Consider the following 23,036-nt stretch of genomic DNA (forward strand, 5'->3'; position numbering starts at 1 on the left):
TACCTTAAGGCTAATCGTCTTTATTAGTGGCTAATGCTATTTTCCCTATGCTAGGAAATCGGGAATAACTGCTGCGATATAAGTTATTTTGCGCTGATTTTTTTTTTGACGACTCCCGAGTTAAAAAGTAAAATAATGTTGGTTTCACTTTTTCTATATATTTGTTTACTTTTGTCGAAAAAAAGAAAACAAGTTATTTTAGTTTGTTGAATAAAAATTTAGTAGATGGGAAATGAAAGTAGATATTTTTGCAGTTGATTATACTGGTATTAAAAAAAAAAATGTTGGTTACAGAATTATTAATTTTTTTTTTTTTTGGTGCAAAAATTATTTTTGGTTTTCATTATTTTATTGCTATAAGGCATGAAATCTGCTCCAAAGGCTAGCATTTTGGACAGTATGCAGATTTTATAATCTACAATGATTACAGAAAGTGTCTGATGTCTATCACAATTTAAATTAAATACAAAAGCAAAAAAATTCAAATAAGAAAAATGGTCGAGTTTTACTTTAATCTTCCACTTTTTCCCGCTTGGTAGCTTTATTTCGTCAACAATAGGAAGAAAGTCGACAATTTTGATTGGACTGTGTTCTGTATATCATTATGACTTTCGGATAGAAACTGTCAAAAAGACCTTTGAGCCATGAGGAAGAAAATATAAACAGAAGGTGGCTGAATTTAAAATACCGGTAAGTAAATATTACATATACTAATATCCAGTCCAGAAGCTTTTAAAATTGCTTCCGATGGGTTTTGGGTTTACATCCCCGTCAATATAAAATTTATGGAAAAACACTTGTTTTATATGTACAATGGTTAGGAGAAAAATTCACATTAGGCTTCCCAGACACATACAATGTAATTTTCTGGAGGAGGATGCAGAAAAATCTTAGCAGCTCTATACAAACAATTAAAATTTCTGTTTCAGGTGAAAGGTTGTTTTATGATTTGGAGGAAGATTAACTACTTGCCTCCAGGATATCCAATAGAGGAAACAAACTTGCTTGAAAGTTTTTTAGCTTTGTTTTTTGGGCGAGGAAGGGGAGGAGGGGGCCTTTCTAGCACCTGGTTTCCAGCTATCAGTCTTGTGAAGCTATGAAGAAGACATCCCAGGGCCTTAACAGGGGAGTTCTGGTATATAATGATATGCAATGAGCGTTACTTCGGCTTTTTTTTTATAGTAGTTTCTAAAGGGAAAAAAAAAAATCTATCCCTGAGCTATTCCTGAGATTTGTAAAGTTATGTCTATCCTTATGAGCTGTATAAAACAGAGCACCTCCAATGGATCATATGAAAATAAAATGTAATGAAAGTGGAGAAAGCAAAAAATATGAACTCAGGAGGTGTGAAGTGGAGACCTTGGCTAAAATTGCCGAGGATCTGGAAGATGCAGCTAGACGGCATGATAATAAAATGTTGTATTGACATGTTAATAAATTAAGAGGGAGTAGTCAATCCGGATTTGCCCCAGTGTGGTCCAATCCCTCTTTCTAAGACTATAATGAGAGAAAATTTGAGATGGTTAGGGCACGTTGTGCGCATGAGAGATAACAAACTGCTGAAGATTTTTTCTTTTCGGTCAACCACCTAGAGCTAAACGGAAAGCAGGTCGTCTGTAGTTGGAGTGGAATGATGTCATAAAGAAAGATTCAAGGGAAATGGGAACTTCCAAGGAGGGTGTAAAAGGGGGCTTTGAATAGAATAAGATGGGTTGGGGGCGTGTGTAGCTGTGTTGGCCTCAGGTGACTTAGTGCTGCGGTGAGTTGTTAGTAGTAGTAATGTTTCCAATACATCAATAATTACTTCCCTTGTGTGTATATATGTTGTGAATGATGGGTTTATCAACCAGCATTCCTTTTTTTGTTTTATTTTTTATTTTTAGGAAGATACACCTTGGAGAACAAAAAGAGGATTTTTCAACCTCATCTGAAATTACAGAAGAACTTTCAGTAAATCCTAAACTAAACGAAGCAAAGAATTTGGGAAGCGGTGGAGGTTCTTCTGGTATCGATAGGTCAGCAACATTTACCGATATTGACTTATCTGGAATTTCAGATGGAAATTGCATTGTAAATCTAAGACATTTCCTCAGTGAAGTAGCTTCTGTATTCACACACAAGATTAGTTGTAGACTATCATATGATAATTTGATAATAAAACAATTAGAACAGAAAGGCCTGCAAACTGAACTGAAAGTTAAATGTAAAAAGTGTAACTGGGAAAAGAGGATTAAAAATGAACCAGATTGTCCAGTAACAAGTGTAAAAGAATATCTTTCATGCTTTAGTACAGAAAGTAAATAGGTTACTTTCTCAAAAAAAGACTCAATTTTAAAAGGTTGCTTGAATTTGAAGGCCGTTTGGGGAGCCATGGGCACTGGAGGTGGATATTCTACATTGTGTGAACTCTTCGGAGTGCTTGGAGTGAAGCCAATGTCGCAAATAGTTTATTCCCGTATTGAAAGACAGCTGGGTAGTGCTTGGATGAATAGTTTGTCGGAAATTTTGCGAGAAAATGGACGAGAGGCCTTACAATTAGCCATTCATGAAGATAGGTATAAAGAGGACTCATACTGGACAAAAGTGATATGTGATGGAGGGTGGAATAAGCGTAGCAAAGGGCATGATTATTCAGCCAAAGGATGTGTTGCGGTTATCATAAATGCATTTACGAAAAAACTGTTATATGTTGGCATAAAAAATAAATACTTTTATATGTGTTTTTCTTCTGCAAACTCTAAAGTAAGTCCTAAAGACTATTTCTGTTTTCTGAACTATAACGGAAATTCGAAGAGTATGGAAACAGACATTCTAGTTGAAGGCTTCCGTTCCAGTGAAGAGATGCATGGATTACAGTTTTTAGAGTTTATTGGTGACGGTGATTCAAGTGTTTTTTATAAGCTAAAACAGTGTGTCTCTTACGGTTCAAATATACGGAAAGATGAATGTGCCAATCACGTCACAAAGAACTATACAACGCATCTATATAACTTGTGCAAAAATAAGAAAGGTTTGTGGGCCAAATTTATCCCCAGAGGAATTATCCAGCAATTGACAAAAAATTTAAGGGGTTCGATCAAAATAAATTCCGAAAATAATGTAACAGCGGAAGAATTGAAGAGCCTGTTAAAAAGAGGTCCGTACCATGTTTTTGGAAACCACACAAAATGCGATTCCGGTTGCCCTAAATTCATTAATGACAAAATAGAAAGTCGGTGGAATACTCTGCCCATGCACGTGTTTGAGGATGTTATGACAGGGGTAGAGGTTGTATGTCGAAAAGCAGAGCAGCTCCGAAATGACGCAACTGCAAACTTCGTTGAAAGCTACAAGTCAGTTGTTGCAAAGTTCATCGGGGGAAAGCAAATAAGCCGGTCTAAGGGAAGTTCATACCAAGCAAGAGTAAATAGAGCCAGCCTTGCTTATAATTCAGGTCCAAAATGGGATCAATTAGCTTGGAAAAATATTTTTAGGTCCAGTCCTTCTTGCTTGACGAAAAAGTATTGAAAAAAAACAGCAGAACATCGCTTAAGATCTAAACGTAATTTGACAATTTATTATGGTTCTCTTGGAGGAAAATATTTTGATAAGTTAAAAAACAGAAATAATAACTTTGGCGATCGGGAATATGGACCAAACTGCAATAAGCCAGTTATGACTCCTAATGAAATAAGCTCAGTCAGACAAAAATATACTAAGCAACATTTAAAATTGGATAGTGCTAGTATTAGCCGTTTGTTTTATAATACCAAGGGGCAATCAAAAAATGAGAACTGGGTTGAAGAGAGATCTAGAAGAATAACAAGCAGTTATTTTCATAAAATTGCAACTAGAAAAAATAGCATTAGAGTTGCCCCAATTGTTAAGCAAATTCGAAATTTGGCACCTAAATTCTGCTCTGCCCTTATGAAAAAGGGTTTGGATTTAGAAGTAGTTGCTCTAGAAGCGTATGAAAAGATTCAACTTAAATGTCATAAAGGGAGATGAAATAGGACTTAGTGTGCATCCACAGCATCAATATCTTGGTGCATCTGTAGATGGATTGCTCTCTGATGGCACACCTATAGAGATAAAAACTCTACATAATATACCAGAATTCAAAACCATTTATGATGCTGCTCAGTCCAAAAATCTAGTCAAAGGATTTTTTATTGAATTATCCAGTGGAGGTCTTCAGTTAAAAAAAAATCATAGGTATTTTTCCCAGACACAAGGCCAACTCGAGATACTAGATAGAAAGATGTGCCACTTAATAGTTTTTTACTCCATTGATGACAGGGAAATAATTACAGTTCACCGGTCAAAAGAATACTGGGCGAAAATATTTTCAAAGTTTGAAACTTTCTGGAATGAATCCTTACTACCTGAAATTTTAGACTCGAGGTTGGTAAGGAATATGGAAATCAGAGAGCCTATGGTGTCAGAGGATATGAACACCAGAGAGCCAAGCTCGTCTCAAGAAACCAAAAGAGGGAAGAAAAGAAGGTCAAGTCTGGTTGACGTGGACAACAAGAAAAATACACAGAAGGGATCGGGAGACAACGAAGAATCCACCAGTCATTCAGCGTATGAAAACAGCGGTTTTGAAGAAATATTTTGGTCTGATTTGGAATAAATGAATCTTTGTGTTTGATGTATTTTATGTGATGCATTTTGATGTACTTGTATTTTTGATGTGATGTGATGTGATTATTACGGCTCTTTAATTTTAATTAGTAAGTGTGTAATGTACATTCCCAGCTTGCTGTGATGATCAAAGTCGCGTCCTTTTACCAGGCTTGTCCCATATCCACCGTGCTTGGCATAGTTCCAACACTCTTGGTATAGCTCTCCCAGGTCCGCCGTTCTTTGCACACTCCCACCACGCTTCGTAAGCACTGCCTGGTGTACATGATTTCAGAGAGTGGAAAGCCACTTGATATTCCATCTTTTTCTTCCCACTATTTTCATCGTCACTTGTCTCATATCCAATGCTGTTGCTACAGTGAAGCAGGAGGTTGATTTACATCATCCTTGACTTTTTGCATGTGTTTAACAATTTTTTATTTGTGATGTGATAGACAGGCTGTTATATATATCGATTTTCATTGTCACTTGTCTCGTATCCAAGGCTGTTGCTCCAGTGAAGCAGCAGGCTGATTTACATTATCCTGGACATTTTCATGTAACCTTTGGCATAGTTTTTTGTGTTTCGCAATATTTCTTCCAATATCTCCACTGTTACATATCTTTTAGCCACATATTTCTTTGTTCTTCACTTTAATTTTTGATTCGCCCTGATTTCCATTGTAGTGTGTCTTGTAACCGCATTTTTTGTACTTCTCTTTTTTCCCTCGCTGTAAGTCTCGCTGCCGCTTATATTTTAAACGCCAATTTCTTTGTTCTTAAATTTAGTTCATCATTACTTTAGAATTTTTTTTCAGTGACCGCATCGCTGTCGGTTTTGACTCGTTGCAATTTCCACTGCTGCTTATCTTTTAACCACGCATTTCTTTATATTTCAGTTTCGTTTTTGAGTGGTTGTAATTTTAGATGCCGTTTAACAATTAAAGCATATTTCTTTTTTATTCAATTTAGTTTTCGACTCATAATTTTCTTTTTAGCCAGTATTCTAAAGACATATTTTTTTTATTCATTTTCTTTATCAATCAGATATTTTTTTCAATACCCTTTGCCTTAGCTGCTTGGATTAGTCATGTCACATTTGATGGTCTAGAATGTTCATTTTCTCCGATTGCGGATTTACGTTTTTTAAGGTCGTCCTCTTGATCTTGTCTCATTTGATGCTCTAGTTTGTTCATTTTGAGCAATAGTTAATTTATGTTTTTGTCCTAGAGATATTATCAAACTGCTGGAAATATCTTTTGTAAATAGTATCATTACATTTGATATTTTATACTTAGCCATGTTTTTGTGTATTTTTACATGCGCCATAGATAGTAAAAATGAAAGAACAGCTCCTGACGCGGAAATGACGTATTTGTGCTTTTGAAATATGTTCATAGATATGACGTTACTCATATGAATTCTTTTTTGAAATTAGGGCTCTTAAAAAATTTCTCAAACTTGTGACCCATCTAGATGGGTTTTTTTTTCAGGCAAAATATCCCAGGGTGCCAATTTTAAAACAAAAATATGGAGCCGTTGTTGGGGAAAAATTTACAAATACATGCATGCATAAACAAATAAATAAATGGATATTTATTTTTTTACTTAATTTCTGATCATTTTTTAAAAAATGCCAGAAAATCTGGCTAAATCTACACGGAAAAATCTCCTCCCCACGAAAATATCCTATAGACAGTTAAATCCCGGTGAAAATTTAACCAGGACAATTACCCTCAACATCTCCGTGGGTAAAATTGAGTCGGTAAAGCTAAAACAAGACATACAAAAATAATTTCGTACATGAATTACGGGAAAGTCCCCCATGATAAAATTTCCCCTTTAAAGTTCATCCCCCCCGAACTTCCTTCCACATGGAAAATTCTACCCTTGGAAAGTTATCCCAGCAGAAAATTCTCCCCTCCCCCATCCTAAAAATGTAGGCATACTTCCCAGTAACAAATACTATACGTAAAAAATGGGCAAAATTTTTAACTTAAAGACGTTTCCCCAGGGGCTGCGGGGGTTATGTTAACTGCAAAGGATATTTATTGAGCCTGTCAACTATGCTGAACAAAATGGTACCCTCTAATATTGAATTACCGGTTTTAGAAGAAAATGGGCGTGTGAGGGCTCTAGTTGCTCTCCAATATTCTTGGTAACTTAAAGAGGGCACTAGAATTTTTAATTTCTGTTCGAGTGACCTCTCTCCCGACATTATAGAATCACTGGGTAGATACGATCACCCCTGGAAAAAAAAAACAACAGGCATCTGTGATCATTCTTCTGGTAAAAAAATACGAAATTCCACATTTTTTCAGACAGGAGTTTGAAACGGAAAGGCAAAATAACATCCAACCGTCAAGACATCCAACGCCATAACATCCACAAAATCCATCATAACATCGACAAAATACTCCGTCAGAACCACCAACCGTCACAACATCCAAAATTTAAAACCATACTTTTTGGGGGGTTTAAGGGGGAAAAGGTACCTAGGTTAGGTTGGGTTAAGGCATTCAATATATGCTATGCTTTACCCCCACCCTGATGTGCAAATATATAGCCGAAATTTGTTTCTAAAACCACTATATACTTATTGCTCTTATATAAACTTACAGATTTTTTTGGATGTTGTGACGGTTGGTGGTTCTGACGGATTTTGCTTTTGGATGTTATGACTTTTGATGCTTTTGGCGGTTATTCGAAGTGGTAGCACCCTGCTTGAAATCTTTACAGTAGGATCTTCTAATACGCTGAATCTGGTGGTGTGATTTTCAATAGGATTCTTTGACTTTTAGGGGGTATTTTCATTCCTTTTCGAAAATCAGGCAATTTTTCTCAGGCTTGTAGCCTTTGGTAGGTAACACAAAACTTAATAAAACTTTATATTTGTAATCAGCATAATAAGCCGATTCTTTTGATATCAAACAGTTCGTGGTAACGAACTGTAAGTAAGGAGCGACCCGGCTCAATAGTAACCAAAACTCTAAAAACAGGAATTTTGATGCCCATAGATACATCAATAGAATCAAATTTTTATGCTGATTCCAAAAATATAGGTTTCACTAAGTTTAGTCTTGTTCATCAATAGCTACGTGCCTGAGGAAATTTGCATTATATTCGAAAAAAGAGTGAAACACCCCAAAAAGTCATTGACCTCTAATAAAAATAACATCATCGAATTTAGCGTCCCACAAAAACGTACCACGGAAGTTTCAATCTCATATCTGCAAAAATGCGGAATTTTGTATTTTTGTCAGAAGAAAGATCACGGATGAGTATTTATTTGTTTTTTTCTTTCTTTTTTTTTATTTCCCCAGGGGTGATCGTATCGATCCAGTAGTCCTAGAATATCGCAAGAGGGCTCATTTGAACGGAAATTAAAAGTTCTAGTGCCCTTTTTAAGTGACCAAAAAATTGGAGGGCAACTTGGCCCCCTCCCACACTCATTCTTTTATCAAGGTCACCCAATCAAAATTTTGATATAGCAATTTTGTTTAGCATAGTCGAAAATTTAATAAATATGTCTTTTAGGATGACTTAATCCCCCACAGTTCCTGGGGGAAGGGCTGGAAGTTATGAACTTTACCCATTGTCAGACAGTTCGTGGTAACGAACTGTAAGTAAGGAGCGACCCGGCTCAATAGTAACCGAAACTCTAAAAAGCAGAATTTTGATACCAATAGATGCATCAGAAGAATCAGATTTTTATGCTGATTTCAAATATGTATCAAAAGTTACGCGTCTGATAAAATTTGACTTATTTTAGAAAAAAGGGGGAAACAACCCCTAAAAGTCGTAGAACTCTAATGAAAATCACACCATCCGATTCAGCGTATCAGAAAACCCTACTGTAGAGGTTTCAAATTCCTATCGGAAAGAATGTGGAATTTTGTATTTTTAGCCTGAATAAGGGTTACGGATGCGTGTTTATTTGTTTTTTTTTCCAGGGATGACTGTGTCGACCCATTAGTCTAAACACATTGAGAGATAGCTCATACGCACAGACACTAAAAGTGGAGGGCAACTTGGCCCCCTCCCACGCTCTTTTTTTCCCAAAGTGACCCAATCAAGATTAATTTCATATGAAAAAAATAAAATTTTTAGTTCAGCAGTGGTTATATTTTCTTCTACATATCTTAACCTGCTCATCTAATTTGATCTTCATAGAATCTAACGTGCTTTTACTTTTGTTTTTTTCTCCTGCGTTAAACTGGATTAACAAAAAAGAACCCAGGTGTCGAAGACTAATTGTGTTTCTGTCAATAGTCTCATACCGGGTTTGCTATCGACGAGATACAAGCAGTGGCGTTACCAAGATCTGTAAGACCAGTTTCGAAAATTGAGCGGGAACAATAAAGACAATTACCCTTAAAATTAAATCAAAATGCACTGTGTTAATGCTAATTCCCAATAAGGCATCTCAGCAATAACCCAACAACGACTGAGGATATTATGTGCAAACTTTCGGGGCTACTTCTGCTCTTAAAATTTAACCAAATCAAAATAGCGTAAGTGTATGCAAGCTATCAAAGAAACTAAACAGATTTTTCGCGATTGGTATCAAATATTCCAATCAGGTCAACTAGAGGAGGTATTAAACTAAATTAAACAGTACTATTCGTGTCCAGATTTTTTAAAGGGTGTATGTTGTTAAAAATTGCTGAAATTTTTTTTCCAGCATACAAATAGCAGGCCAAACTATAGTCTTTAAAAAAAAGAAAATATTTAAAGTATTATTTTCTTTTTCCCTGAAAAGACTATGTCAATATAAAACCAACAGAAATTAATTAAATAAAACTTTTTCCACAAAATAATTTTTTCAAATAAAAGTAAAGCAACTCCATTAAACCAAAAATGAGCAAAACTGAGCCAAAATGAAATCCAAAACGAACAGAAATTACAATAAATAACCGAGTCAAACTCAAAACGAGCAGTAATTAACATTAGTTGGGCTCAATACCCCTACCCCTTCCCAAGGCCAGCACATAATTTGCACTTTACTGAAAAAAATACAAATGAATATGCATTGTCAGTTTAATATACATATTCTGATATTTAGTAATCAAAATGTTAATATTATTTGATTAAAGTTATAAAAGGAAAAACATTAATATTTTTTTCAGTAAAGTGCAAATTATGTTCTGGCCTTGGGAAGGCATAGGGGTTTTGAGCCCAACTTGTGTTAATCTCTGCTCGTTTGGAATTTGACTCGGTTATTTATTGTAATTTCTGTTCGTTTTGAGTTTCATTTTTGCTCATTTTTGCTCATTTTTGGTTTAAAGGAGTTCTTTACTTTTCTTTGAGAAACTTATATTGTGGAAAAAGTTTTTTTAATTAATAAAAGAAAAAAGGCGCTATTTGAAAGTAGAGCTACTTAGGTTAGATCATGTTAAGTCGTAACATTTAATCGTTTTGTCATCCACCGAGTTTTGGTCAATACCATAGGTATAAGATCTAATTGCTGATTTTATACCCTAACTGCGGCGCATATATACTCACAAGAGCCTTCGCTTGGAACGGTTGTTAACTTGAGCCTTTGGCTCTCGGACGCCACCTGAAATTGTACTTCGGTATTTAAGACAGTAATTGGCATGGTTCCAAGATTGTCAAACCAAAGTTAAACGTTTCCCTATAAATATTTTAGATTAAGGGCATTTGCTTGCTCCTGAAAGCTGTGCAAATTGAATAAAACTTTCATAAATGGATCTATCGCTTAAATTAGGGCTCAGGAAAGCATTTTAGTACATTTATATCCATTTTTTCAGATATAGATGGGACTAATGGCTGTAATTAGGATTTCAGGGTCCAGAGGCAATAATATTGACACCCTAAATTTTAAAAGATACTTTTTGTGTATTTTCATTAAAAAATGAAAAAAAAATATTCCTCCTACATTTTCAAAATGTCTTCTGGGATCTTCATTTTAAAAAATTAAAAAAAATTCTTGCCCCATCCCCCCCCCCCCAAAAAAATACATTTCGTGGATTAGCGCCTCTGACTTGAACACGGATTTTTTACAGGTACGTACGCATGAATAAATGTCGTATGCATGGCCCTTAAGTGCCGCCATTTTTTTCAAGTTTTATTTTAAAAACCGACAAAGTTGGTTTAAAAGTTGGTTTTAAAACCCAAAGCACTACTAATGGGTTCTTCGACTATTCAGCTAAAGTTTCGCGTTTCTAGCTTGAACAGTTTAGCTGCTTATTCAACCCAAAGGCAAAATTTGGTTTTATATATCCTTTCAGCAAATGCCGGCGAAGTATGCTTGTTTCACCACCCATTCACTTTGCTCAGCAACTAAAGACTTTCTGTCCTCAATATAGGACTAATGAGCTATCAGGGGGCTAGACCACCTTAACCTGCTGATTTCATTACTGTGGACATCAACAGATTTCCATTATGTGCTAAGAGAGGACTAAGAAGATGGGAATTTATCTTAAAATGTTTACGTAAGAGATTATCTATAAAACAACATTACTTAAAGTGCATTGCGTAACAACATGCCCAGAAGACAAACAATCTGGCTTGACCTACTCAACAGGGATTTGCCTGAGTAGGATTATAGCTAATATAGTTCATTGATATCGAACGTTAATCATTGCTGTATTTGACAACTTGACAATAGGCACGTACACAGGACGATATTTTAAATGGGGGGGGAGGGTCCAAAAAATAGGCAAATAATCTGAAAATATTATCATGAATGGGTCAATCGTAAAAGGCGATATTTCACGGGGAGAGATGAGCCAAAGAAGCCCCATTTTTAGGGTTGCCACCATGGCCTGTTCCTAAAGTGCTATAATTGTCCAAATTTGCATGCTACACAACGATTTTCGGTGCTATAGTCAAAGAATTAACTGGGCACTTGTCGGTTATTGGAAAGGCACCCAAGAAGTGAAATGCAATTAATCCTAATGAAATATTAGAAAACATGATGATAAAATGATACTTTAGAAACACAATTATGGTAAACTCCCCCCTATGTGTGCAAATATATAGCCCAAATCCGTCACTTGTTTTTGTAGCTATGAAGCCGGTTTTATTAGATGTAGCCTAAGCATATTTCTTTAATGTGTTTCGAATAACCGACAAGTACCATTGGCTGTAATAGTGCTAAAATAGCATTTTCGCACTACAGGTGGCAACCCTGAGCACGTGCTACAGTGCTACACATAATAAAAATGGTTAGCACTTTCGTGCTACAGATGGCAACCCTGCTCATATTGAAACCTGCCTGATTGAGATCATTTCAGTTTCAGTTCTTTTGGTGGCAGCAGGGGACTGTCGAAAAACCCTTTTCTTACACTCGTTTGAAACGTATGTTTCTTTTCAAATTATACATATAAACAGTTTATTTTCCAGAACTTTTTTTTTTAATTAGCTGGACTAGGTTGAGAACAAATTGCCAAATTTACGAAATTTCCTCCACCTTATCCATTATTCTTAAAGATAACCCTCCAAAAATTAATTGTGCATCCATCTCTGGGAAAAGGGAAGGCCCAAAAACCCCTTCCCTGCTTAAGGACTTACTGGTCAATATTTTTTTTCCGAATAAAATTTTTGACAGAAATTTCATCTACTTTATCCTTTATTCTTAGAGATGGACATGTAGCTTTTTTTATAAGCATGAAGATGTTTATTTATTTACTCTTATTAAAAAAAAACTTAGAATATCCATTTGGGAGGAGGGCAGAGGTGTATCCAGCACGTATACACGAGTTCATTTCGTTAAAATTCTAAATGATGTGCTTTTTTGTTATTTTTGAAAATAACTAAGGAAGGAGCAAAACTTTCAGGAACGACTTCTAAACCTAAAACATATCAAAGGGAGGTGTTTTCAAGCTCATGTCTAGTTTTTTCGTATTTCCAAGGTTTCAAAAATTGCATAAAATAAAAGAAAAAAGATAAAGTTCATCCAGAGCCGTTGATTGTCCTTAGGGTGTCGAATCGACAGTCCAGTTGTTCGTTTGTTTTACAGAAACAGGTAGCAACCCTGTCGCCTAACCTCGCGGCCGCAAAAATCGAACCCCTGACCCAGTAAATTGCATAGAATGTAGCTCTTTCAAGAAAATAAAATGTGTTTTCTCCTCAATCTTGGTGTCAGTTCTTTGACTCTAGTCTGGAAGATACAGGTACAAATTGATTCATTTGTCTTCAACATCCAGTTAGGTCGTGAATATTTATTGAGGGGGAGGGGGGGGGGTAAGGATGGTTGGTAGTGATTGTGTATGTAGGGTGATGTTTACTCATACAGGTTTATAATCATTGGGTTTGTTGTTAATGTGTTAATTTCTTTTAATACAACTTTTTTCTTCTTTTTCTTCTTCAACACAAATAATACCTAAGGAAATGGTTTTGAAGCTCATGGCTTCTGATTTATAAAAAATGTTAAATTCAATAAAAAACTTCAATTTACTTAAAATCCTACTCAAGTCAAGAGATTTACCAAATTATATCAACTACTAGAATTTTAAAAAAAAATCAGAAAAATATATTTTGAATCTGAGAAAAAAATTGTGGTTTAAATTTCTACTCATTATTGGAAGTTACTAAACAAACTCAACTGCTGAAATTTCCGATGAATTTAGTAAGATTTTAAGTTATATTTGGAGGGTAAATTTGAGGCAGTTTATATTATAGATCTACGAATAAGGTGAACCACTTGATGCGTTTTTATTTTATTTTCGAATATAATAATTGCTTTACTCAGAAATTCAATTGTAGGCCCTTTACGGGCCCTCAAAGATGATACCTTATACCGCTTCTATACTGATTTGAGGTTCAAAACGGTCTCCTTGAGCCTTGTTTATGTTGTTTATCTATTTCTGAAAGTTTTACTTTTATGCCACAAGTTTCTCCAAGTTCATTCTAAGTCAGTGTTGTTTTAAGGGGGAAGGGGTCAAGGTGGATATCTTCAGCTACACTTTCAGAGCATAATATAGGCTCTGGATCTATCTCTGGAAATTTCATTCTCCTAACTAAACGGCTTCTATAGGCTAAATATATACGGTACTGGTGCGTTACATGGTCACTTTTTATATATTTTACAAGGAAACCAGTCACGAAAAACCAGCCAGACAGGTTAATTGTAAGAGACCGCTATAGAGAAATGCAATGCAAAGCGTGGTTTTCATTGCGTTTGCAATATTTACTGTTATCTTGTTGGGTTAGGGGGGGAGGTACCTAGGTTAGGTTGGGTTACGTATTTAATATATGCTATGCTTTACCCACCACCACCACCCCCCTAATGTGCAAATATATAGCCCAAATTTGTTTACAAACTATTACATATTCATCCTATTTTATTTCATTAGCATTAACCAAACTTGACTTTTTAGAAGTGACCATATAATGCACCAGTACCATATATACTGGCTTCTTCAGTCTTCTGAGGCCGTAACATAAATAACGAAAAACTAAAAGGATTAATTTTTTAGGCCGTTACAATAAATCATTTTGAAGTTCTATGTTATTTCCATTAATCAAAATGAACTTCATAATAAAGAAGGTTTTCTACGTATAAGTCCGAAAATGGAAATACTCTTTGCTTACCACTAATACACAAACTGAATAACAGAAAATCAAAATTTAATTTGGTAAAATTCTACTTTAGCTATTTTTAGCTATCTTGGAAAGGGGTTGGTTAGGAAAATGAAACTTTCAGGGATGGGTCTACAGCCTAAAGTACGTCCTGGGAAGGTATTTTGAAGTACCTACCTCCACTCCTTCCCCCTCTAGAGGGTCGTGAAATTTGCTTACATCACAGGTGTATTACCTATTGAAATTTTGACAAACATTTTACTTTAATTTTCAGTTAAGTTTCTTTTCTCTGGCTTTAGTTCTGAAAATGCAATTTCTGTTATTTGAGTAAGCCATATCAATGATTTTTTGTTCAAAATTTAGGGTATGTATTTGCATATCTTTAAAAACTTATAAATTGGGATTGAGCAAAGTTGTGTGGCTGAAAATAATTTTGTTATACTTCTTTTAAGCAGAAGATCTATTTTGCAAGGTCTCACTTTTATAACACATAGATTGTTAAAGGTCATCAAAGGTCAGGACCCTCTAGAGGGAGGAGTGGAAGTAGGTGGTTCAAAATACTTTCCCGGGACATACTTTAGCCTGTAGACACATCCCTAAAAGTTTCATTTTCCTAACCTAACCCCTTTCCAGGATAGCCAAAAGTAGCTAAAGTAGAGTTTTACCTTTAAAGACAAAATTTAAATGGGAATTGTATATAATGCAAAACTTACATTGAAGTATCGAGACAACCTTTAAGTTCAAGAGTTGGAGAAGCAAAACCGCTAAACAGTCGTAAAATGTGGGAGATAGATTCTGCGTCGTTAGCTCTGTACACAGAGGGAAAGATAGGGGTTGCAAAACTTTCGGTATGATTGCACCCTTGTGGGTCATTTTCACTTTCTATCCCTAGTGACAAATTTACATAACAATGCGTAAGTGCGTATTTAAAATACTACAAAATTTTAATGAGAATGTAGTGTCCAACAAATCTTAAATATTTTGTGCGTTTAAATTTCAGATTTTTTTTAGAACAACCGTTTTGTGACTAACATTTACTATAGCTTATGTTTTAGACAAGTTAATTCACAATAAAATAAAATAAGACATTGCTTGTGACGGGGATGATGGCTAGGTTGGTCTTGTATTGAAAAGCCTATTTAAATACAGTTCAGTATATTCTTAACTTAAGCATAAACAAAAACAAAAATAAAGCTTATCTACCCCATAAAAGGCTGACAACCGGTAATGCAAGGCCTCTCGCATAAGTGACAATTATTAAGAAAAAAAAATATTCAAGCATACAATTCTCTATTTGCATTAGAATGTATGTCATCTACTAGATAAACTAGAAAACAACCAAAAAAAAAACATTCCTGGGATTGAGAAAAAGAAGAGGCCGGTCGAAACGCACAATCACGCTAGAATATACTTTATACATCATAGGGAGCCCTTAGGAAGCAGCCAATGTCAAATTCTAAAACCCCTATCCCGGAAATTTTAGAAAAAAAAGATTTTGATCAAGTGTTGAAATTTCGGCAAATTTGGAGGCAATTCCATCATTAACATGGGGAAACGAAGAACGCAATAGTCGATGCATTTTTTTTTTTTTTTTTTTTTTATACTTTCTCCAAATATAATAATCGTTTGAGAATTTTCCATGGAAATAGGTCATTTTTGCAATAAAATCAATAGAGAGAACTACAACTGCACTTTCCTGATTGTTGGAATTATTAGCACTGTTGGAATTAAGTGGCACTGTAGGGTCCATTTGAGGGCTTTAAATTAGATTTGCAAGTGAAACGATGATTATAATGGGAAAGAGCATAAGAAAAAGGCATTGAGCAGTGTGTTGACATTTTCCCTATGTCATTAATGGAATCGACTATAAATTTACCAAAATTTTCTCATCCCAGCCAGAGACAGACACATAAATAATTCGGACTGGGAGGGGGAGGGTGACGAAAAATTGGGATCCACGACCAGAAATCAAGAAACGGAAAAACACATGAGATACAAAAATGTGGGCTATATATTTGCACATTGGTGAGAGGCTTATATTTAAGTAGTTTTAATTAATTTTTTAACTTTACAACATCGCCTAAAAACTACAGACAAGGTATTAAGTTACTTTTAGGACCCCATTAAGGGCTCAATATGGAATTAGCTATAGAAACAAGTATTATATTTGGAAAGAGCATAAAAAAGTATCAAATAATGTATTCACTTTCTTCATAACTATATTATTTGAAAAAGCTGAAATTTACCAAAAAAGCTCCCAAATGCCGCTTTATATTTATCTCTTCCCATAAAAGCAATAATTCACTTTCTTTCCTAAATTTAAAGTTTAATGGAATGTTGTTTAATAAAGAGAAAGATAGAGAAAAAAAAACTCACTCGTTTAAATGAGTGTTAGCCTGGCTTCACCTAAAAGGAAACTGAATCTAATTGTTCGTTTTGCACTGGAATGACATGAAATAACTCTGCGCTTTAGCTATTCTATTGTAATAGCACCAAAAAATTGTAAACGAATAAGCGTATGTTAATTTTCTGCCTAGTTGGACTTCAATCCAGCAAAAATGACAAGAAAAAAAGATTACACCCTATTAGGATTTTGAATTTAAGATTTTAACAGGTACTTTTCAATTAGCTGGTACCCACGCGATATATTGTATAGGGAAGATGCTGAAGGAAACTAGTCAAACGAGTATCTGTCAATAGAGAATTGGATGGCAAACCGTGGTTTGTCATTGTGTTTACAATATTTAAACTATTTTTTGGGGGGGGTTTGGGGTGGGGGAAAGGTACCTAGGTTAGAGTAGGTTACGTATTTAATATATGCTATGCTTTACCCCCCGCCCCCCCCCCCCCTCACCCACCTAATGTGCAAATATATAGCCCAAATTTGTTTCTAAACTATTATATTTTCATCATGTTTTTTTTCATTAGCATTAACCAAACTTGACTTCTCGAGTAGGTACCAGCTAATTGAAAAGTACCGTTTAACTAAGGTAAACAAAAGCAGAAGGCCCCAAAACTGAAAGGGATTCCCCAAACTCCGTAAAGTAGGAAACAACAACAAATTGGCCTATTACAGCAGAAGAAGAAAAGAAAAAAGTTTTGAACAGTTGCAATTAGAAATTTCTAGAATTTAAAATAATAATTGCAAATTATTAATAATAAAAAACAATCTACCAAGAAACCAATAATAAGGCTAAACAATCTACTTTTATATTATATACTACAACTGGTACTAACAACTCCAATAATTATATGAAAAAAATATGCCAATGATGAATTGGTATTTTCGCATTATATGGGCCTTTCTAAAAAGTCAATTTTGGTTAATGCTAATGAACCAAAATAAAATAGGATGACTACATAATAGTTTAGAAACAAATTTGGGCTACATATTTGCAAATTCGGGGGGCGGGGTGGGCGCAAAACATTGCATATATTAAATACGTAACCTAACCTAATCTAGGTACCTTTTTCCCCATCTAAACTCCAAAAAACAACACTTTAAATATCTTTAAACCACGCTAGACAAAGTATTTCTCTCAGCGGTGTTTTGAATCATCTTGTAAAAACGGGTTTTCCAAAGCGTCTCTGCCGTTTGACTGTAGCATCTCTTACTGGAATTCATTAGAGAGGCCCATATAATGCGAAAGAACCGATTAATTTTTAAGGAGGTATTTGCATCCCAAATTATTCTCATAAAATAAACTTTGTTCTTAAGGGGGAAGAAATCGGATAAAAATAAACCTTGCTCTTAAGGGGGAAGAAATCGGTCCTACTGGTACAGGTTGTGAAATAGTATAAATGTGTGTAATATCATCATTTGCTTATAATTGCGACTTTAAAAGATTTGATTGCCAAAGGTAGACCATTTTATTTTACGCCAAGTTATTAAAACAATTGCTATGTTGAATAAGCTATAGTAAGTTTTAACCAAACACTAATCTGGATATTTCAGATCCTCTCACGCTCATGCTTTTTTATTCCCTTCACCCAAGTTCTTGTTGATAAAAAGGTGAACAAGCCAATTCTAATTGACTATCCGGATACGAACCCCTCTTTCTCCCCAATAAAATGCTGGAGCTATTGCTATCACATGCTTTGAATCAGCATGGTCAAAAACCTTGGGTAGGAGAATTGCTATCACGTTTTTCCATTGGTAGCGCAGATGTTTTTTACCAGCGCTAGGGGGGTACTGGAACATCATAGAGATGCTTAATAGCTCATTTAAAAGCTATTGCTTATATCCACGTACTTTTTATAAAGTTCACCATCTGCAAGTGCCACATGCTGCTGAAAATAGCCCTTTTGGTACCATTTCCAATGTGGCGGGGCTAGCGGGCTACCAGAAAATCGTAGAGAGACGTTTAATAACTCAAATAAAAGTTATTGGTCATATCTACGTGCGTTACATAAATCCTACCATCTGCAAGTGCCATATGGCTCTAAAAATGGCACTTTTGGTGCCATCTGAATTGGAAAAGCTGGGGCCAGTGGGCTTCCAGAACATCGTAGAGAGATGTTTAATGACTCATTTAAAAGCTATTGCTCATATCTACTTGATTTTTATCAGTTCAACCCTAAGTGCTATATGGCACTAAAAACGGCCTCTTTGGTGCCAATTCTAAAGTAAAAAAGTTTGGAAGCATAAAATGGATACCATTGTAATATTTATTGTCCAAAACCCTTCACTGGAGATATGCAATCACCCCTTCCATACACTCTTCCCAGCATCCTTAGTAAGTTTCAAAAATCGTCTGCTCACCAGTAAGCTACTGCAACGTTAGCAGGGTTAGTAGGCTATGTTTAATAGTTTATTTTGAAGCTATTGCTCATATCTACGCACTTTTCATAATTTTCACCATCTTCAAGTGCCATATGTTACTAAAAATGACACTTTACGTGCCATTTCTCAAGTGGTAGGGTAGCAGGCTACCGGAGTAGTAACCTATATGCTGGTTTCACGAGTGATTTCATAATATGCCTTACCACGGGCAGGCATCTATTACTACAGACGGTACATGCCTTACCAGACCGGTTTATGAGACAACACCCATTTTCTGGACCACTTTTAATTATTATCAACTGTCCAAAGAATATGCTCAGAAGTGTAATAGATTTGACGCCTACATGGATACCTACAAGAATATGCTCAGATGTGTAATTGATTTGAAAAAACTTGTCAAACACTCTAATAACCTCTAGCCTGAAGGTATTTTGCTTCTTGTCCAGAATTGATTGCATTATTAGCGGTATGTAATAATGATAAAAAGTTGTATTCATTTGCGTAAACTAACTCAATTTGCGAAAAAGGTATTCCATTGGTATAACTCTGCTATGAATGATCTTAATTGGTGATTGAATAATAGGGGTGAAACAGAGCTCGGTAACATATTTAATTGGATTGTATGAAAGTGGTTAAAAAGGGTTAAACTGCTTACCAGTTAAAGTAAGCCCGTAAGGGGTGCTAACTCTTAGGCGATTTATTACAAAATCGGAATAACGTCAATGGTATCAACTTACGGAAACGATTATTTTAATTGGATTTTATGAAAGTAATAAAAAGGGTTAAACTGCTTACCAGTTATGGTAAGCCCGAAGAGGGTGGTAACTCTTAGGTAATTTATCATAAATTTGGAATAACATCGTTGGCATCAATCTATGGAAATGGTTAACGATGACAAGGTGATCATGGGACTTAACCTGGCTTTACTTCTTGGTTGTGTTTTGTATAATACACAAATTACAGTTGAGCAGTGCTGCCAATATAAAATATGGTTTAACATTGGGGCATGCTGAAAGTTGAAAATAATAGGCTTATACGCCCCAAGATGACCTCATGCACTGACCTAGCTTTACTTCTCGGGTGTGTTCTGTATAATACACAAGTACCATTTGAGCAGTGTTGTCAAATGAAACTCAGAGAGGAAATAAAATAACAAAATAAAAAATAAAATGAAAAAGGTGAAAAACGAGGGTTTTGTCAGCCAGTGATGCACCATGAAGAAGAAGAAATAAGCAAATATTTCGACAAGAACCTCCGCTGAGTTGTCCTCAGTGCTAAACAAAAAAGAAAGAAAAGAAACCAACGAAAATCGAACCTTTCGAAGTTTACTTGTCAACGACAGAACATAAACTCAACTCGAAGTTCACTTCTGTCAACCGGTTTTCTGTTGACAGAAAACCTGTTGTTCTGACACAACAGGTTTCTGTTCTGTCGTTGACAAGTAAACTTCGAAAGGTTCGATTTTCGTTGGTTTCATTTTCTTTTCTTTCTTTTTTGTTTAGCACTGAGGACGACTCGGCCTAGGTCCTTGTCAAAATATTTGCTTATTTCTTCTTCTTCATGGTTTGCCACTGGCTGACAAAACCCTCGTTTCTCACCTTTTTTCATTTTATTTTTCATTTTGTTATTTTCTTTCCTCTCTGAGTTTCATTTCTCATGTATAGCCAGTGTGGTGTATTTAGCAGTGTTGTCAATATAAAATATGCTCTAACATTGTAGTATACTAAAAAAAATGATACTAATAGAGATGTAGATGCCACGAAAAGAATTTTAATAAAGAAATTCTGAACAATCCTTAGAAATCCTTAGAAATCAACTAGTGAGATGACTATAGGTTTGAACCATCAAGGACCGCAACCATCAATGACCCTAAGCACCAAGGACCTCAACATGCAAGGGTCCCCTATCCCCACACCTCCAAGGGGCCCCTCCTTCCAACTTTTTGGGCCCTTCTCCCCATTTTTTTTATTTTTTTCAGCTTTTTTTTTATTTTTTTAACATAGTATTTTTTCAACTTTTTTTACATGTCTTAGAAAGACATAAAACATACTTAAAACATAAAAAAAACAATTAAATATTTTCCGAATTCCAAATGAGAATGATATAGAAATGTTAGTCGTGACTTTTTCTTTTAGAAAAATAATGTTTGTAGTAGCACTTTTTTTGGACTGAATTCTTTTTTTTACTTGGAAATTATTCAACTTTTTTTTGTACGTATCTTAAAATGACATGAAATATGCTTGCGGCTCTACCAATCGTACTCAATGCTTGCTCATAGACATAACGCGACTTTCCCACTGGTACTCTGTGACGGGTTATCGGCACTACCTAGTTTGTTGTCAATATTAAATCAGTAATTTTTACGCAATGGAAGGATAAACACATAAGTCATATCTTTAAAAAAGTGAAGATGAAGCATTTCAAGAAAGTGTGTTCACAAGATAGTGTTATTGTAGCATTGAATGCTGACAAGGAGAAGTATTTGAACTATGAAACAAGTACAAGTGGTAGCACTGTCGGAAACATATGCATGTATTGTCATGACAGTGAGGCATTAAATTTCTTTCGAGTACCAAAAAAATTCATCTCTTATGATGGTGGATATGTGAGATTGAGATCTCTGGAGATGATTGCACTCAAAGAGAATGCCAACATAAAAATAATAGTTGATGAAGAGGGTTATCTTCTTGCTAGTGCTTGTGGTAAAATGTCACCCAGTGATAAACCTTATTGCCAGCTTTCGGGACTTAGCATTCAACGGAAGGTCAAAAGAAGACAGACGTACTCTTCTACTAATATCATAAACCATATCTTGTCTACGGGCCGGAACTGTTACCTGTGTAAAAATAATATGATACTAGACACTGAAATTGCCGGAAAAATAAATAGGGCATTGGTAGAAAATATCACTAAGGAATATAAAGATGAATTGATGAAAAATGAAGTGCCAGCAAAAGTTACGACCATTGATCGAACAGTCAGTGAACCAAATAATAGCAAAGATGAAATGCATATTGAACATGTGGATGACCCCCCAGTAAAATATGTTTACATTATAGTGTTATTGTAGCATTGAATGCTGACAAGAAGAAGTATTTGAACTATGAAACAAGCACAATTGGTAGCACTATCGGAAACGTATGCGTGCACTGTCATGGCAGTGAGAGTTTAGATTTCTTTGGAGTACCCAAGAATTTCCATTATATAAATTCCGGATATGCAAAAGTATCATTTCCAGAAATTATTGCACTCAAAGAGAATACAAACATAAAAATAATAGTTGATGAAGATGGACATCTTCTTACTAATGGTTATGGTAACATAGTACCTATTGATAGAACCTATCGTCATCTTTTAGGTATTAGCATTGAAATGAAAGCAAAGGGGAAAAGAAAGGCCTACTCTTCTACTAATATCATAAACCATATATTGTCTACGTGCCGGAACTTTTACCTGTGTAAAAATAATGTGATAATAGACAGTGAAATTGCCGGAAAAATAAAAAGGGCATTGACAAAAAAAATTTACTAAGGAATATAAAGATGAATTGATGAAAAAAAAAGTGCCAGTAAAAGTTACGACCATTGATAAAACAGTCAGTGAACCAAATAATAGCAAAGATGAAATGCATATTGAACATGTGGATGACCCCCCAGTAAAATATGTTCACATTATAGTGTTATTGTAGCAGTGAGTGCTGACAAGTAGAAGTATTTGAACTATGAAACAAGTACAAGTGGTAGCACTATCGAAAACGTATGCGTGCGTTGTCATGACAGTGAGAGTTTAGATTTCATTGGATTAACCAAGAATTTCCATTATACAAATTCGGGATATGCAAAAGTATCATTTCCAGAAATTATTGCACTCAAAGAGAATACCAACATAAAAATAATAGTTGATGAAGAGGGACATCTTGTTACTAGTGGTTCTGGTAACATAGTACCTGTTGATAGAACCTATCGCCATCTTTTAGGTATTAGCATTCAAATGAAAGCAAAGGGGAAAAGAAAGGCCTACTCTTCTACTTATATCATAAACAATATCTTGTCAACGGGCCGGAATTGCTACTAGTTTATAAATAATTTGGTAAAAGACAGTG

The 23,036-nt window shown here is 35.2% G+C and overlaps 1 pseudogene; it reads left to right on the forward strand.

Moving 5' to 3' along the window:
• Nucleotides 1-4,615, forward strand: part of LOC148954257 (uncharacterized) — a 6,012-nt pseudogene extending 1,397 nt beyond the window's left edge.
• Nucleotides 4,616-23,036: the final 18,421 nt, after the last annotated feature.

Source organism: Artemia sp. Qi Xiang Cuo, chromosome 3 (assembly GCF_049724085.1).
Source record: "Artemia sp. Qi Xiang Cuo chromosome 3, ASM4972408v1, whole genome shotgun sequence".
In the NCBI taxonomy this organism is placed as follows: Eukaryota; Metazoa; Arthropoda; class Branchiopoda; order Anostraca; family Artemiidae; genus Artemia; species Artemia sp. Qi Xiang Cuo.